General features: G+C 45.8%; 1 long non-coding RNA gene across 2 annotated transcripts; it reads left to right on the forward strand.

Moving 5' to 3' along the window:
• Positions 1-3,341: 3,341 nt before the first annotated feature.
• LOC122476065 lies at positions 3,342-10,370 on the forward strand. Of its 2 annotated transcripts, XR_006295379.1 has the most exons (4): positions 3,342-3,516; positions 3,965-4,044; positions 6,048-6,139; positions 9,950-10,370. It is a non-coding gene; the product is annotated as an uncharacterized LOC122476065 (long non-coding RNA). The 2 variants fall into 2 exon arrangements; XR_006295380.1 differs by lacking the exon at positions 6,048-6,139.
• Positions 10,371-11,240: the final 870 nt, after the last annotated feature.

Here is an 11,240-nt window from a genome sequence, read left to right on the forward strand (position 1 = left end):
ACAAACCATGAGATCATGACCTGAGCCGAAGTCGGACGCTTAACCAACTGAGTAACCCAGGCTCCCCTCTTGTCTCACGCCTTTCGATGGCTTCTTAAATTTCTCACTCAACTAAACCTACACTATCCTTTGTGATCTGGTGCTCCTGTCTTCTTCTCTAGCTTCCTTTCCAATTCTCTTTCAGCTCTATTGACACATGTGTAATTCTCTGAACAGAACATGCAGAATTGGGGCCTCCATACCTTTGTGCATGCTGTTCTCTTTTTCTAGAATAACTTTCTCTTTCCTAATGCAAAAATCAGCTTAAGCATCCCTCTTCACTCTCCAGGTTGGTGAGTGCTCTACGCCTCCAATGCTCTAAGCTCCCTCCCCTTGGCGCCTGGGTGGCGCAGTCGGTTAAGCGTCCGACTTCAGCCAGGTCACGATCTCGCGGTCCGGGAGTTCGAGCCCCGCGTCGGGCTCTGGGCTGATGGCCCGGAGCCTGGAGCCTGTTTCCGATGCTGTGTCTCCCTCTCTCGCTGCCCCTCCCCCGTTCATGCTCTGTCTCTCTCTGTCCCAAAAATAAATAAACGTTAAAAAAAAAAAAAAAAAAAAAAATTTAAGCTCCCTCCCCTTAGCACCGGTCACATGTGGCCCTACTTCTGTCTCCTAGAGTCCTTAGAGTCCTTGGGAGAGTACCAATCATTCGTCTTCGTGCCTCCAGTGCTCAGGATGGTGCCTGTCACGTAGTAGGCACTACAAATGTCTCATAGCAATTTTGTCTGAGGAATGGAGATGAAAGAAAGGAGCTGCCTGTGCGGAGTTGTCTTCCTGTGGGAGAAGGAAGGTAGGAAGGCATCAAAATACTTTGCGGCCACTTAAAGTTGAGCTCTAATTCAGCAATGGACAGATGGTCACAGTCCTCTGCCCCGTTGGCCTTTAGGTCCCCTAGGTCAGCTGTTCACACCACTCAAAGTCACCTCCTCGTTGCCCCGTCTCCCGTTGTATTTGGCCCTTTTGGATGAGGGCTTTGGATTTGACCTGTTTGGAGCTGCTTTCTAAACACTGGGGCCTTGTCACTTCTTCTCCAACTTTTCTGTACCTCCCACCCCGCCCCCCTGTACACCTGTTCGTTTCTCTGTGATCAAGTTTTAAAATGCATCAGTAAAATATCCCCCAACCAGAGCTGATAATTCTGCTAATACAAAGTGGCAGCTTTTAAATAGGGTAGCCTTCAATTGTCACTTTCAATCACAGGCTCTGCTGAGGGGGACTTAGAAAGACTTGATCGTCTTAAGAAAACAAACAGAAGCCCTCTGCCATGGAACAGCATGCCGGCAGATAGACAGATAGGAGAGAGGACAGACACTGGCAGGCCCAAGATCCTTCCTGGGATCCACCAGGGTTGCTCCAGCAGGCACAGACCAGGTCCCTGCGAGTGAAACTGACAACTCGACATGTCCCTGATCCTTTCCAATTAGCATCCAGCTCCCGTTCTTTCCCTCTTGCTGTCTGCCTCCCTCTGTGCATCTGGCCCTTATAAAGAAACAAGGTCTGTGCTGTTATTCCCCACCCAACCCTCCCTCTTCATCTGAGCTGACCCCAGATCATTAAAACTTAGAATGTGATAGCTGAAAATAGACTAGTCCATGAGAAATCCAGTCCAGCATCCTCATTGTACAGGTGTTAGGAAGCTCAGCCAGCGACAGCCATGTGTAAATGGTCACATAGGCTAGAGTGAACCCAGATATCCTTCCAATTCCTAGCCCAGTTCTCCCCTGCTACAGTAGTACTTCTCAATGGGCTACACATTCAATCACCTGGGGATCTTCAAACAAACGAAACTTTGCCAATATCCCTGCAGAATTCTCATTTCATTGGACTTTGGGGGATGCAGGCATCAGTATATTTTAGGAACTCCCTCTATGATGGTCATGTGGCGCTAGACTTCAGGATCACTGTATCGCATGCTCCTTCTCAGCCTCTTTCCCAGCTTCTGTTCAAATTCATTGAGTCTATGTTTGGGGTGGGGTTGGGAAGGGTAATGAGGAAGAGGAAGGCTGGGTTGCTGTATACTGGGAGGCAGAAAAGAGCTCAGGTAAGAACCTCCGTGGGCCAGGCCAGAGACCCCCAGCTGGTGATTGCTTAATACCTTCTGAAGGAGGGATTTTCCCTTTTGTTCAAACCCATGCTATCAACCATTTTTACTAACTACGGAGCCAGGTACTAAGCATCATTAGTTTGTATGGGTTGTGTTCTAAAAACAGACAAAGGGGACTGGCTCTTGATTTCTGGGAAAACAGATAACAGAAAAACATATGCAAAAAGCTTAAAGCCTCTACAAAGAAACATGCCTCCAGAACCTTGCATACACACAGCCAGCTCTGGACTATGAACACAGTCATTTCAGCGGCCTTAAGTTATTGGTCTCTTAGAGCAAGGGTGTCCTGCTCACAATAGGCACTCCATAAATATTTGATGTGTGGACTGAAACACTGAGTCTGAAGGTGAGGAAGGCACCAGAGATCAAAATGGCCCCAGAGGACAAGGAAGTAATGAATAAGCCATCTGCAAGGTCACTCTGGAGGGCAGCTGGGCATGTGTCCTAAAGCTGACTTCCCACACCTGGTTGATGACAAGACTCAACTGAGGATTGAAAAAATACAGATTTTTGGTCTCGCCTAGACCTACAGAATCAGTCTCCAAGAGTGGTGCCTAGGAATCTGCATTATTTTATAAGCACCCTGGACAATTCCGATGACCAGTCAGGTTTGGTCATTTCTGCTTGAGGGAACCTGAAACCTGAACTTGATTCACCACGTGGAGAAGCAATTTAAAGTTCTACTTGGGATCACCCTGACTTAACTGATTTCAGTCATGACGTCACAACTTGCTAGCTATCCCCTTTGGGTAAGTCACCCCACCTCTCTGAGCCTGCCCCGTCGTTTGTAACATCCACAAAGGACAGCAGTCGTGTGGGTAAAACGTTTAGCGAGATCCCGGGCAAAAAGCAGCGAGCCCTCAATAACCGGAAGCTGTTAGCATTTCAGCATCCTTTCTATGCTAAAGAAGAGAGAGGAGTAGCCAAGTGTCAGAGGCCTCACATCTACGGAGTGGGAGGCTGGCTGCTTCCCTCTCCAGCCCTGGTCAGTTCAGGCTGAATAACTGGGTGCTGGGAAAGGAAGTGAGGACTTCCATTTTATGCCACGTTGCCCAGTGTCTAAGGGGCGAGGTAAAGGGCTGCAATGTTTGTGTTCTTAGAACTCACTGGCCTCTATTCCTACGTCCTTCATTGTGTGGCTGGCAAGACCTAGAACCTAGAATCTCTTTGGGTTCCAGTATTCTCTTTGCGGAATGGGGATGATAACATCCAAAGTCCCGCCAGCCTCACTGAGAGCCTGGGAAGATCAAAACACACTGAATGAATCACAGGCTACCCCGTTCGAGCTGGTAGTTAGCGCGTGTTTGCGACGATCAGGCGCCTCGCTAAGCGGCTTACGTGCGCTATCTCGTCTGACCATCATAAGGGCATCAGAGGTAAGTTTTATCTTATACCCACTTTGCAGTTAGAAAAGTAAGGCTTGATGAAGACCAGTGACTCTTAGTCTCACAGCTGGTAGAAGGTGGAGTGAGCAACCAAACTCAGGCCGGTAGGACTTCCGAGTATAAAGTCATATCCATGACAGTGTCTCATGTCACCACAGTCGGTCACTGACATCTCAATCCTCTCCTCGGCCAAAAGGGCTAAATGACCTTTCTCTCTGAGTGTCTGAGTGTCCTATTTGGAGCCCAGTTTTTGACTCTGAGGCCTGAGTTTTACAACTATCCCCATGCGTTCCCCCAAACCAAACGTGATAGATAGGGGAGAGCTGGCTACGTCCGACTGCACTTTTAAGAATCTATTCATCATAAAAATCAAACTTGCTGAATTTAGCTCTGTACTTTCATTAAAAAATAAAACCATTTGGCTGTTTTGATTTGCTAGGGTGCTTTACCGTGGACGGACCTCTATTTAGGAAAACTTGGCATCTAAAAGTCCATAGTGACAAAATCGATATATTAAGGGTGAGTATTGGGGCGCCTGGGTGGCGCAGTCGGTTAAGCGTCCGACTTCAGCCAGGTCACGATCTCGCGGTCCGTGCGTTCGAGCCCCGCGTCGGGCTCTGGGCTGATGGCTCAGAGCCTGGAGCCTGTTTCCGATTCTGTGTCTCCCTCTCTCTCTGCCCCTCCCCCGTTCATGCTCTGTCTCTCTCTGTCCCAAAAATAAATAAACGTTGAAAAAAAAAAAAAGGGTGAGTATTCACACGTTGTAAAAGGATTCGTTTCAATGTTCGTTTCAACTGCTCTTTCCTAAATTGGTTTCTTTTTCTCTTACTAAGTATTTGGCAGAGTGACTGGGGTGGGGAGAGGGAGGCAGAAAAAGTTCACAAGGTACAGAAAGAGCAACCCGGAAAGTCTCTAAATGAGTCACTGGAAACACAGGATCACGTTTACCCAGAGAAATGATTATCTACAACTTGTCAGGAACACGACAGTTGCACAAAGTACACGTGAAGCTTCTTGATGTTTAATCGAAGGTTACAACTAAGACTCAAAGGGCTGGATTTGTGCCTAGTAAGTGAAAAACGGCACGAGATGTGAGTCAGTCGACATCCCTCTCGTGCTGAATGCTACCTTCTGAGTCCCAGTCTGGCTCTCCTGGTCCAAAGATCTGTTTCACAGGAACCTGAAAACCTGCCAAATCCATCACCGGTGATGAGCAGGTGAGCTGAGGAGCCCCTGATTTATGTCAAAGCATCCTAGGGGCAGAGCTGCCTTGCAAAGGACTGTCAGAACTGATCAATGAATAAACGAAGTCACTGACCAGGGGGACAGCTCACTCTCTTCGTTTTTAGGGATTTTGTAATGAGAGAAATCACTAAGATTCATTTCGGGGCACGATGATATTAGCATACCCCCCCTTTTTTTTAAAATACTTTTCTTGGGGCTAGGGAGGAGAGAAAAGGGAAGGATGGAAGTCAAGGGATTTTTACCAAGGGAAAATCTATTCACCCAACTGGGGGGGGGGGGGTTGAAGTTTGAGATGCTGCTCAGGGACTTTTTGAAGTTGTGAGGCCCTGATCTGCATGGGAAAAGACCAGACGTGTTGCACAGATACTCATTTGTCAACTTCCTCTGTGACTGGGCTCAAAATGGCTGTGTAAATAACTCAGCCGGGGAGGATGGCAGAGCAAAGCTCTGGCAGTTATTGTGCTATGAAATATGCATTAATTGCATTAAACATTCAGTCTGAAACTCAGCAGTGAGGCCCCTTTTGTCAGTTTTTATGGTGCACAGACAGAGACACCAGGATGCGGACGGCAATGGCCTTCTGTGTAGACCCCGATGCTGCAACAGCCCAAGCTTCTCCTCAGATGCTCCAGGAGAGGCGGGTGGCGCCCCGCTCAGCAGCACGGTGCACACGAGGCCAGGGTCACCCGCTCTCACTCCCCAGGAGCCCCCCACCTCTGCTCTGCTCCCTAGACACCACCCGCCACGTCTTGAATTCCAGCCAGTGAGTCATCTCCTACATGTCCGCCAGTGACAGAAGGGTTGGATGTGGAGGTGGAGGGCTCCGTGGCGTCTGTCCCCATGAGGGCTAAAGCGACTTCCCTCAAACAAGGGAAGGCAGTTCTCGTTTGCAGTTGATTACGACATTGGAAAATCCGAGGTGTGCTTTTATCAGGGGGAGACATCACGTCAGGGCAAAAGAGCCGAAAGTGTACCAGATGCTTTTGAAGAGAGATATTGGAGACAGAGAGAGAGAGAGAGAGAGGGAGATTTAATGTGTGCTCGAGGAGTCAAGCCTTAGGATGTAAAGTGCCTTTGGTCTTACTACTTGCACAAAATGAAGCACAAGAATCTCACTGGGGCATTCAAGGCCCTCTTCAGTTAGGCCCAACGGAACCTCCCTGACCTTGCTGTCTACAGATGCCCTACGCTGAAGCCACTCTCTAACCAAAGTGGATGACGTGTTTCTTAACTTTGCTTTTCTATCTTCCTGCCTTTGATTACACGATTCTGCCAAGCAACCAGTCAATCACGGTTTGCCGAGGACTGATAGGATTTTAACACCGAAAGGCCCAAGTCCCCGGAAACCCTTCAGTGCTAAGCACACCAGGTCAGTTGGTTCCCCCTGCTGTTCCCTCTGCCTGGAATCAGCGGCCTTCCACTCTGCATTTTCGCTCAGATAAATCCTTCAAAGTCACGTCAAATACCATCTCCTCCATAACCCATTCCATACTTTTCCACATTGACTTCTCTCCCGCCACAGACCTCTAACAAACTTACCTCATTAACGCCTGTCGCTCTGTCAGAGCATTCAGTCCCCAACGTTTACAGAGAGCCTCGTCCTCTTCCGCCCGCCCACTCGCCACGTCCTCTTCAGGCGCCTGCCCACAAGGAGCGCCCGGTCTGTGGAGGCCACAGAGAGGTCAGCACTCGTAACACGGTGAAATAAACCTTTAACAAGTGGATGTGCAAATTTCATGGTCTAAGGATGAAAGAGTCGTCAAGACTGCCAAAGATCAGAGATTCAGGACGAGGGAAATTGCTAAAAAGAGATACAAAGTTCTGAAAATTCTGCAGACTCCCTTCCAGAACAGTTAATTCCTGGGAGATCTAAGGTCTTTGTTAATTTTTTCCCTTCACCAGAATTCTTGGTGCAGTGAGTGGGGATTCTTTTGCGTTTATACATCTAATCTTTGGGGGGGGGGGAATAGAATCTCCTATTTCTATATTTAAAGAAAAAATAACATGTTTTTAAAAAAATTTTTTAAGTGTTTATTTTTGAGAGAGAGAGAGACAGAGAGACAGACAGCGAGCAGGGTAGGGGCAGAGAAAGAGGGAGACACAGAATCCAAAGCAGGCTCCACGCCCTGTGCACAGAGCCTGACATGGGGCTGGAACTCATGAACGGTGAAATCATGAGCCGAAGTCAGACGCTTAACCAACTGAGCCACCCGGGAACTCAACGTATTTTTTTTTAAGTGCAATAAAATCAATGGTCATTTTGTTATACACACACACAATGTGTGTGTGTGTGTGTGTGTGTGTGTGTGTATTTGTGTTTATCCTATGTCATCATCCAAGGATAACCACCATTCACGTTTTGACATAGAATCTTCTAGACTTTGTATAGAAGTGAAGATAGAGATTTTAAAGCAGAATGAGGTTTTACTACACATACTGTTTTCCACCCCAGTTTTAACAACAAAATACCTCTCCACATTTTTGTGCATGTGCATGTGTGTGAATGTATACACACATCTGCCACATCATTGCTACTAGTCGTATATATTGTATTGGGTAGATGTGCCTTCATTTATTTAAACAATCCTGTAATAGGATCTAGTAAGATCATTTTTTATTTTTACCATTATAAATAATACTGTAATAAACCTCCTTAAAAATGCACATTTTCATAATTATCCAATATGATCAGACAGATAAAACCCTCCCAGTGGAATTACTGGGGCAAAGGATGGACATAATTTAAGGCATTTGACGCATATTGCCGTTTATGCATCTAACTTACATTTCGTAAAAATCTGTTTTTCTGTACATTTTTGCCAGCCAACATATATTTTGTCGAGCTACAATAGCTAGAGATCCCAAAGAGCATTTTTTCTAAGCGAATGCCAACTTCCGTGATCGCCACCACACAAAATAAAGGAGAAATAAATCCAGGGGTGGCGTAAGTGAAGGAAAACCCCAAACAAGCCTACTCGCAAGGCAAAGTAGTTAAGCTGTCTTCTTAAGCTCACTCTATCAGAGTTATTGCCACTTATTCATAAGGGCATCCAGCAACAGCTGTTCACCTGGCCAAGCAACCTCTCCAAAGAAAGATCCCCATATGTTGCAGGGAGATGCACGTGAGCTGGTTCTTAGAGAGAAAATGACCTTGTTTCCTGGTTCTGTGTGATGATGCTTCAATCAGAGAGAAGGGGCGGGGGGGGGGGGGGGGGGCGGGGGAAGAGCCCAAATTCAAGGCTTGTGGAGGAGAAACTTGTCATCTTCATTATTTTATTGGGTTCAAAGGGCTCACCCGTGCTTTGTTTCATCTGGAGGTGGACAAACAAAGCAGGTCTGTTAGTGACACTTTTATCACTGGGCTTGCCCAGAGCCCACAGGCAGCAAGTGACAGAACCAGGCCTGGAACCCAGGGCTTCTCGAACAATCTTGCCACTGTGAATCTCAAAAAAAAAAAAAAAAAAAAAAAAAAAGTTCCGTGAAGTTACAACAGAGAGAAAACAGGAGTAGAATTCTGACATTTTTGCAAATATTTATATACGTAATCACAATATGCTTGGGCTACTTTTAATTTCTTTTTTAAATGTCAAAGGTGGTGCAGGACCTCTGCTGCAAGGGACAGGTGGGTATGGAAGTTGTACAATTGTGGTTGTGTAAGGACTATGGGGAAAGGATTGGTCATGCACTTAGCCCCACCTTGTGTTGCTAGATAGGTCTCAGTTTGGTCATCTGAAAAATGGGGATCTACCTCCCAGGGTTTCTGTGAACATGAAAATGCCTCAGAGCCAGTAAGTACCCAATGACACTCTATCCTGTGCTTTTTATTCTTTGAAGCAATTTCATCCCCTCTCCTGGACTCTAAGCTCTTTAAGAGCAGGAATAACGTCTTGTGGCTCCACTGCTGAGACCAGGGTCCTGGATGACATTCCTCCTACACACCCACAGGCGTATGTAGACTACATGCTATCTTCTGAAATTGTACTGGAACATTATTTTATGTTATACACAATGTTTAATGGATATTAAGTAACATTTCATAGTAATATATAGAAGTTTTTAAATACATGGGTTCATAATATGGATATTTTTTCTTTAACTTTTTTTTCCCATTTAACACTACAATTTGGACATGTTTTTATGTAGGTGCATGTAAATCTTCCTTATTCTTTGTATTGGCTACATAATATTTCATCGAAATATTGGACTAAAATATCCAATGGACTAAAATATCGTAAGTTTATTTTAACTTTTTTTTGGTAGATTGTTGGATATTTCAAATTTGTCACTTTCACAAATAATATTGTCATGAAACATTCCATATATGTGCCATTGTCTACATACGTAAGTGCTTCTTGGAGTCAAACCTGGAAGTCAAAATTGAGGGTCAGAATTCTTGTATCTTTCACATTTTCATCAATATTGTCAAACTGACCTTCAAAAGACTGCTCTGAAATATTCTCCTATGCATCTGAATATTCCTGTTTCCCTGGGTTTATAGACCAGCCCTGGGTTTTATCATCTTTGACAATTGGGAGAAAAATCCTATCTGTTGTCATTTTAATTTCTTTTTTAAATAGTGAAGCTGAACATTTTACTGGCAATTTGTACACTCTTTTGTGTTAATTGTCTGCTCCTGCTCGTCAATTTTTCTATTGATTTTTTTCCTTATTGATTTATTTGAATGCTTTGTGTACTAAGGATATTAACTCTTTTATCTACACGTTTTAGGTGCTTTTGTTATATTTTTTAATTATTTTTAATTTTGACATAGAGATTGTCTCTTTACTCTTTCTGGCTTGGTATTATGCTGTAATTGTCTGATTTTGTCCTGACCTAATTAATAAATTCTCCATTCGTAAAATGATAGAACTCGAACAAGGTAATTTTTAAAGATGTTCTCTAGAGTCAGGATTTTACATGATCTAGAACTGCATTGATTCAGACAAATATATGGCAGCCAGTGTAACTTTCAGAAAACACCGTATTGAAAAGGTATATCTTAATAAAACATTTAGTCCTTCCATATGTAAAATGTAACCATAATGTTGGCCACAAAATATTGCACACGAGGGGCCTTCAATGGACATTTTTAATTTAAAAAATGAAATTAATTCACGCAAAATTCAACATATTTGATGAACTCCAAACTAACGATTTAATCATGACTTGCTTTCCGCAGCTCCACGAGGGGGCATCCCAGGAGTCCACATTTTATGCTGAGCGGCTGTGTCCACTAAAGCTCCAAATGATTGGACCCGAATGGACACCTGACCCAAAAGCAGCCAACCCATTGGCTGGACAGCAACCAATGACCTATGTGACTTATTTACTCATTTTTAATTTACTTTTGAGAGAGAGACACCCCCTCCCCCGGCACAAGTGGGGGAGGAGCAGAGAGAGGAGAGGGGGGGACAGAGGATCTGAAACAGGTTCTGTGGGACAGCCCCAGAGCCCGATGTGGGGCTTGAACTCACTAACCCACTAGCTATGAGACAATGACCTCAGCCAAAGGCAGACCCTTAACCAACTGAGCCACCCAGGTGTTCTTATGTGATTTATTTTTTTAAAAAAAGAATAAAGAGAAACAGTGGGGCCAGTCAGATTTCTATTTCGGCAAATTAATTTTGGGAAACTGAAAGAATAAACCAGCTTGCGGTAGAAGGTGCAACCCCAAGAGTCGTTAGATAGAACTATGCTCTTCCGTATGTATGTTGACCCCTTTAAACTCCGAAAAGGGCCAGCTTCATGGACAGGCAGCCATGTCCATGGTCAAACAGGGCCCCATGCTTGGATTTAGTGCTGAATTTTATTTTTTTGAGTTTGGCTTTTGTTGGTGAAGTGGATGGGACAATGGAACATGGACCAGGCGCTCGGCTTCCCGAGGCTGCGTCCCAGCCCTGAGTTCTCAGACCTGCTCCCCCTCTCCGTCCCACCTTCTCCTTCCTTCCTCCTCCCCACACTGCCCAGCAGGGAGCCGAGTCTGGGCCGGGGAGTGCTGGACCCCTGTGCCCTGTGGCATCTGGAAATGGGGTGCGGTGACAGCTGTCCTTGCCCCAGGCGGGCACACCATGGTTCATTTGGCAGGTGATTCAGTGGAGCGATCTCTCAGCCTCCCCCAATCCGGGTACTTAGTGCCTCATCGCCCGCAGAGATTGGGCGTTGGGATGGCCGTCTGCCTTGGGTTGGGGCAGTGGACTTGTGGGAAGGGGTGATGCCTGGCTCAACTTCTCCACTCCTCCCTTAAGCATGGTGCTCATCTGGTGGACGGCAGGGAAGGGGAACCCAGCCGTGGGTGCCAAGTTTCAGACTTGGGCCCCTAGGCACCAGGAGAGTCTGCACTGCCCTGCCAGTGTCTCCGTGCCTGGGGAAGGTGGTGTTAAATAGCAAATATAAAACACCAAGGAGGTGGAGACAGAGAAGAGAGACAAAGGGCCGCTGCAGAAAGAAGTGTTACGTTTTAGTTTGCGTTT

This window comes from Prionailurus bengalensis, chromosome E4 (assembly GCF_016509475.1).
Source record: "Prionailurus bengalensis isolate Pbe53 chromosome E4, Fcat_Pben_1.1_paternal_pri, whole genome shotgun sequence".
NCBI classification, from domain to species: domain Eukaryota; kingdom Metazoa; phylum Chordata; class Mammalia; order Carnivora; family Felidae; genus Prionailurus; species Prionailurus bengalensis.